This window comes from Nansenia antarctica (genome assembly GCF_963989245.1).
Source record: "Nansenia antarctica genome assembly, chromosome: 5".
Taxonomy (NCBI): Eukaryota; Metazoa; Chordata; class Actinopteri; order Argentiniformes; family Microstomatidae; genus Nansenia; species Nansenia antarctica.
The window spans coordinates 75,438,040-75,445,539 of NC_137690.1; the positions used below are offsets into that span (position 1 = coordinate 75,438,040).

General features: G+C 48.7%; 1 pseudogene across 1 annotated transcript in view; it reads left to right on the forward strand.

Annotated features, from left to right (window-relative positions):
- Positions 1–7,500, forward strand: part of LOC308158391 (glutamate receptor ionotropic, kainate 5-like) — a 41,188-nt pseudogene that overhangs the window by 32,551 nt on the left and 1,137 nt on the right. The window contains exons 12-13 of the transcript in view: positions 3,539–3,667; positions 7,211–7,377. The product of the transcript in view is annotated as a glutamate receptor ionotropic, kainate 5-like (transcript). The remainder of the gene's footprint in view (positions 1–3,538; positions 3,668–7,210; positions 7,378–7,500) is intronic.

The following is a 7,500-nucleotide window of genomic DNA, read 5'->3' on the forward strand; positions in this document are numbered from 1 at the left end:
GAATGTGAGAGAGAAAGAGAGAGAGAGAGTGAATGTGAGAGAGAGAGAGAAAGAGAGAGAGAGAAAGAGAGAGAGAGAGTGAATGTGAGAGAGAGAGAGAAAGAGAGAGAGAGAAAGAGAGAGAGAGAGTGAATGTGAGAGAGAGTGAATGTGTGTGTGTGAGAGAGAGAGAGAAAGAGAGAGAGAGAGAGTGAATCAATCATTCTGCTCCATGCTACTGTGAGTAAGTCGTGAGAGGGACTTCTGAGAAACAGCAAATTATGAAATAACAAGTTCATCCCTCCATCCCTCCATCCATCCCTCCATCCATCCATCCATCCATCCATCCATCCATCCATCCATCCCTCCATCCATCCCTCCATCCATCCATCCCTCCATCCATCCATCCATCCATCCCTCCATCCATCCATCCCTCCATCCATCCATCCATCCCTCCATCCCTCCCTCCATCCATCCATCCATCCATCCATCCATCCATCCCTCCATCCATCCATCCCTCCCTCCATCCATCCATCCATCCATCCCTCCATCCATCCATCCCTCCCTCCCTCCCTCCATCCATCCATCCATCCATCCATCCCTCCATCCCTCCATCCATCCATCCATCCCTCCATACATCCATACATCCATCCATCCCTCCATACATCCATCCATCCATCCATCCCTCCATCCATCCATCCATCCATCCATCCCTCCACCCATCCATCCCTCCATCCATCCATCCATCCATCCATCCCTCCATCCATCCATCCATCCATCCATCCATCCCTCCATCCCTCCAACTTGCACATGCGGGATGACCTGACCTGGAAGGACAACACAAAAGGCACCATCAAGAGGGCACAACAGCGGCTATACACCCTGAGAGTCCTCAGGAAGGAACACAGCAAGCAGGAGATACTGGTGACCTTCTACCGCGGCGCAGTGGAGAGCATCCTCACCTACGGCATCTGCAACTGGTTCTCCAGCTGCACAACAGCGGAGAGAAATGCGCTACAGAGAGTCGTGAGAACAGCACAGAAGATCACCGGCGCCCCCCTCCCCTCTCTGGAAGAGCTGTACAACACACGCTGTCTCAGGAAGGCCTCCAAGATCTCCAGGGACCCGACCCACCCTGGGTACGAACACTTTACCAGGCTGCCCTCGAAAAGGCGGTTCAGGACCCTGGCCGCAAAGACAAACAGACTGAAGAACAGCTTCTACCACAGGGCCGTCCAGGCCCTGAACACAGCAAAGACCTAAGTTCTGGGCCCTGGACAGTCTGGACGGATTGTATGGCAGCTGCTGGACTGAAAAAATCAGGTGTAGTGCTGAGGCACAAACATGTACATTTCAAGCCTGCAAACTGTGACACTTTAAATAAATGTGAAACAATACTATTGTGCAATATGACAACCCTAGTCGTCTATCTGTACAGTATAGTACAGTGGATAGTGTACATAGCCTTTATTTATGTAAACCAGCTCCTTCCCTTCTTGTGATTTTTTTTAAAAAGTGTTTTTTTTTCCCTTTCCTAACACCAGGGGAGCCACCCCTCCTAAATTTCGTTGTTTGGTACCTGTACTGTAGCAATGACAATAAAGTCCATTCATTCATTCATTCATCCATCCATCCCTCCATCCATCCATCCATCCCTTCATCCATCCATCCATCCATCCATCCCTCCATCCATCCATCCATCCATCCATCCCTCCATCCATCCATCCATCCATCCCTCCATCCATCCATCCATCCCTCCATCCATCCATCCATCCCTCCATCCATCCATCCCTCCATCCATCCATCCCTCCATCCATCCATCCCTCCATCCATCCATCCATCCATCCATCCCTCCATCCATCCATCCATCCCTCCATCCATCCATCCCTCCATCCATCCATCCATCCATCCATCCATCCCTCCATCCATCCATCCATCCCTCCATCCATCCATCCCTCCATCCATCCATCCATCCATCCATCCCTCCATCCATCCATCCATCCATCCATCCCTCCATCCATCCATCCCTCCATCCCTCCATCCATCCATCCATCCCTCCATCCCTCCATCCATCCCTCCATCCATCCCTCCATCCATCCATCCATCCATCCCTCCATCCCTCCATCCCTCCATCCATCCCTCCATCCCTCCATCCATCCATCCCTCCATCCATCCCTCCATCCATCCATCCATCCATCCATCCATCCATCCCTTCCTGTAATAGCCTCCAGCTGTGCCGTACTCAGCTCCCTCTCCTCTCCTCTCCTCTCCTCTTCTCCTCCCTCGTTCCACGCTCTATCTCTCTCTCTCTCTCTCTCCATCTGTCTATCCTGGCACTCCCTCATCAATCACAGTAAAGCAGGGGTGTCGTCCTCCTCCGTCTCCCCGACACCAGAGTGATGTCAGAGACTTCCTGTCCTCCACAGGGACTTCCTGTCATCCACAGGGACTTCCTGTCCTCCACAGGGACCCACACATTCACACCTTCTTGTCTTCCTTTCTTCCTGTCTTCATGTCTTCATGTCACTGAGGCGGCTGTGTCTCAGGAGGTAGAGCCGCCGTCTAACGATCGCAAGGTTGGCAGATCGGCAGTTCGAGCCCCGGCTGGCCACATGTCGAAGTGTCCTTGGGCAAGACACTGAACCCCAAAATTGCTCCCAGTGAGCGGGCCGGTGCCTTACATGGTAGCCTGCCGCCATTGGTGTGTGTGAATGTGTGTGTGAATGGGTGAATGAGAGGCCGTTGTAAAGTGCTTTGGATAAAGGTGCTATGTAAGTGCAGTCTATATAAGTCAGTCTATATAAGTCAGTCTGTTTACCATTTATGTCTTCATGAAGTATCTACCATGTCTTTAAAGTCACACACACACACACACACACACACACACTCACACACACTCACACACACACACACACACACTCACACACACACACACACACACACACACACTCACACACACTCACACACACACACACACACACACACTCACACACACTAACACACTCACGCACTCACGCACACTCTCAAACACTCATACGCACGCACACACAAGCACGCGCACACACACACACACTCACACACACGCACACACACAAGCATGCACACACGCACGCACACTCACTGCCACACAAACACACACACACATTTCTATTCAATTCAATAAGTGTTACTGGCACGATGCAAGGAACAAATCAATAACAACCTCGAAAATGAAAATACACAAGGAATTGTCGTCACAGTACAACCCCCCCTCTCTCCTCTCCTCTCTCCTCTCCTCCCTCCCCCTCTCTCCTCTCCTCCCCCCCTCTCTCCTCTCCTCCCTCCCCCTCTCTCCTCTCCTCCCCCCCTCTCTCCTCTCCTCCCTCCTCCCTCCCCCCTCCCTCTCTCCCCCCCTGCCTCCCTCTCTCTCCCCCCTCTCCTCTCCTCCCTCTCTCCCCCCTGCCTCCCTCTCTCCTCCCCACCCACCTTCCCCCCTCTCCTCTCCTCTCCCCCATGCCCTTCTCTCCCCTGCCTCCCTCTCTCCTCTCCCCCCACCCATCTCCCCCCCTCCCCCCCCCAGGCTCTCCGTTCAGAGATGAGATCACCCTGGGCGTCCTGCAGCTGCAGGAGAACAACCGTCTGGAGATCCTGAAGAGGCGCTGGTGGGAGGGGGGGCAGTGCCCCAAGGAGGAGGACCACCGCGCCAAAGGTGGGTGTGGCCTAATATACAGGTGGGTGTGGCCTAAATGTGGGTGTGGCCTCACATACAGGTGGGTGTGGCATCACATAAAGGTGGGTGTGGCCTCACATACAGGTGGGTGTGGCCTCACATACAGGTGGGTGTGGCCTAAAGGTGGGTGTGGCCTCACATACAGGTGGGTGTGGCCTCACATACAGGTGGGTGTGGCCTAAAGATGGGTATGGCCTAGAGGCGGGTGTGGCCTCACATACAGGTGGGTGTGGCCTAAAGGTGGGTGTGGCCTCACAACCAGGTGGAAGTGGCCTAAAGGAGGATGTGGCCTCACAAACAGATGGGTGTGGCTTAAATGTGGGTGTGGCCTCACATACAGGTGGGTGTGGCCTCACATACAGGTGGGAGTGGCCTAAAGGTGGGTGTGGCCTCACATACAGGTGGGTGTGGCCTAAAGGTGGGAGTGGCCTCACAAACATCAACATGATTAACCTTCACACTCTAGCATCACCGCGCCAAATGTAATCATAATAATAAACACTACAGTACAGTCTGCCACCTCGCCAAAGGTCATCATAATAATAATCACTACAGTACAGTCTGCCACCTCGCCAAAGGTAATCATAATAATAAACACTACAGTACAGTCTGCCACCTCGCCAAAGGTCATCATAATAATAAACACTACAGTACAGTCTGCCACCTCGCCAAAGGTAATCATAATAATAAACACTACAGTACAGTCTGCCACCTCGCCAAAGGTAATCATAATAATAATCACTCAGAGAATTGAAGCCTAATTTTGGAGTTTATTTGGAACAACAAGGACTTTCTACTGAGGCCAGAACCACGTGAAGGAATGGCCTTGTGGGGAACATGACGCGTTCCGACCGGCAGGGGGAGCTATAGGACAGTTGGTGAAGGAATGGCCTCGTCGAGCTTTAAGTTGCATTACTTTGCTACTAAGGGGCGGCTGTGGCGCAGGATGTAGAGTCGCCGTCTAATGATCACAAGGTTGGCAGATCAGCGGTTCGAGCCCCGGCTGGCCACATGTCGAAGTGTCCTTGGGCAAGACACTGAACCCCAAAATTGCTCCCAGTGAGCGGGCCGGCCGGCGCCTTGCATGGCATGCCGCCATTGGTGTGTGAATGTGTGTGCGGATGGGTGAATGAGAGGCCGTTGTAAAACGCTTTGGATAAAGGCGCTATATAAGTGCAGTCCATTTACTCAGGCGAGCACACACACATGCCACAGGAAGCCGTCAGCCCTTCTCAGAAAAGTCACCGTTGTTTACTTCAGACAGAGATGTAGCTTACAGACAAGACTGTGGTTAAGCTACAGGATGTTCTTTGCAAACTAGCAGAAGCGTAAAGTACCCAAAACTCTGCCCACTCTGCACATCATTATCACAGACACATCAATAACATTTTCAATGAATACAATACACAGGGTTCCCACGGGTCCTTGAAATCCTTGAAAGTTTGTGAATTTGAGAAAAATAAATCATGGTCTGAAAAGTTTTTGAAAATAGACATGGGTCATTGAAAGTGCTTGAATTCCTCTCTCTCTCTCTCTCTAAAAAAAAGTCTCTGTATTGCTTAACTTTACACATATTTCACAATACATCGTTTTGCTGTGCTGTGGTAAAGAAGGCAAGAGACCGTCTAGTGTTCACACATTCAAGCCTCTCTTTTTAATTGTTGTCTGTGAGCGGATAGTTCCTTTTATATAAATTCTCATCTAGATCTGTCTCAAACTATGCCGTGTTGGGTCCTTGAATTTGAGGGAATTGTGTCTTGAAAGTACTTGAAAGGTGCTTGAATTTGATGTTTCAGAAGGTGTGGGAACCCTGATTTACGTATAAACCCTTCAATGAAACACAACAAGTCTGCCACCACAGGATCTCTGAGGAACTTTGTGGGGGATATTCTCAAACGAGTGCATAATACCTCGTCTGTCTGCGCCACACATGGGTTGATACAGTGTAAAGTTGTTCACTGTACTGCTCATTGGACCAAAGTTAGCTTTAGCTGCCTTACGGCCAAGCTCCACCATGGCCATCGAGCGTTGCGTCCGAAATTGGGATCAAATGCATTGTAATCAATGAAAGGTGCTCCACCTGCTGCGTTGCGTCAGCGTTGCGTTGCGTCCGATGGCTGCGTCCAAAGTAGACATTCAAAAAAGTTAGATTTTTGACGGTGGACGCAGACGTCACAATGAGACCAATTGTATATTTGCCCCACGTGGGGCGTGAGATGTATATTTACAATTGTAGTTGTTGGTTATAATTGTATAGCCTATTGGTTGTTTTCTGGTGTTGTTTTATTGTTTTGCTCTGTTTGTAGTGCACTTGATATTATGATATATATATATTATAAAAAAAATTAGCTGTTAAATCACCACAGCGGTTAATAGAGATAATACCAGATTGAAAATGCTTGTAGCCAACTACTCAGCTATTGCGAATTGCTATTCACGCGAGTCAGCTGTCAATCACCACAGGTGCTTGAAAGCTTGTTGCAGGAATGGACGACGAACGGCTGATCCTTGAGGTCGAAAAATATTATTAGATTTATGGTTAAGGATAGGGTTAGATTTAAGGTTAGGGCAAGGTTTAGGATTAGTGGTTAGTTAGTTGAAATGTTGTTGACAGTTAGTTGAACATCTACTGAACTAACAACTATCTATTTGGGAATATGTAGATAAAATATTACCCTGATTGGAAAATGTTCTGTATGATGTTGTTATTGTTGTGGACATATTGCAGTCAAGGGTGAAATTACTCCCGTATACAAAAAATGCCAGTGGAGCTAGAGTAGAACGTTGACGTTGACGCAATGTTGACGCAACGCAGTAGGTGGAGCTTGGACAACGGGAAGTTGACCCAACGCCGATGGCGAGTTGACGCAACACAGCAGGTGGAGCTTGGCCGTAAGCCAGCTGCCTTAGCCAGGCTCCAACAGGATCTGACCGCTTCATAAGTAACATTATTGGCTAGAGGTCTAATACTAATAAGATGTAGATCTACTCACACTCTGTGGATGAAATACATTTAGAATAATTTACAATTTGAAAGATAGTTTATCATGTTTACTTCCTGTTATTTGTTGATTATGATTATGATTTCATGTTTTAATTCTGCCCTGGTGACATTCTGTTTACTGTAGTGTGTGATTATGTTTACTGTAGCGTGTGATTATGACGGTGTTGTCTGTGTTTGTATGCTGGGGTCTTTCTCCTGTAACACAACACTGTCATTCACAACAGCAACAACACTATTGTCATTTTGTGTATAAAAATGCAATAAACAAAAACATGAATAAATAAATACAGAATAAAGATGATAGTAAATGTCTAATAATAATAGTAATAATAATAATAATAATAATAATAATAATAATAATAATAGTATTAACCAGTGTGTGTGTGTCTGTGTGTCTGTGTCTGTGTCTGTGTGTGTGTCTGTGTGTGTGTCTGTGTGTCTGTGTCTGTGTCTGTGTCTGTGTGTGTGTGTGTGTGTGTGTGTGTGTGTGTGTGTGTGTGTGTGTGTGTGTTAACCAGGCCTCGGCATGGAAAACATCGGGGGTATCTTCGTGGTGCTGATCTGTGGTCTGATCATCGCCGTGTTTGTGGCCATCATGGAGTTCGTCTGGTCCACGCGCTGCTCTGCCGACGCCCACGAGACACGCCCCCACGTCTGCCCCGTCCCCAACCACCGCCACCCCCCGGTAGGTCACCATGGCAACCCGCCAGATCTCTCTCTCTCTCTCTCTGTCTCTCTCTCTCTCTCCAAATAAACAGATTCCAATTTTTCCTTTTCCAGTTTTTCCTAAGGTTTTCTTACATTTTCC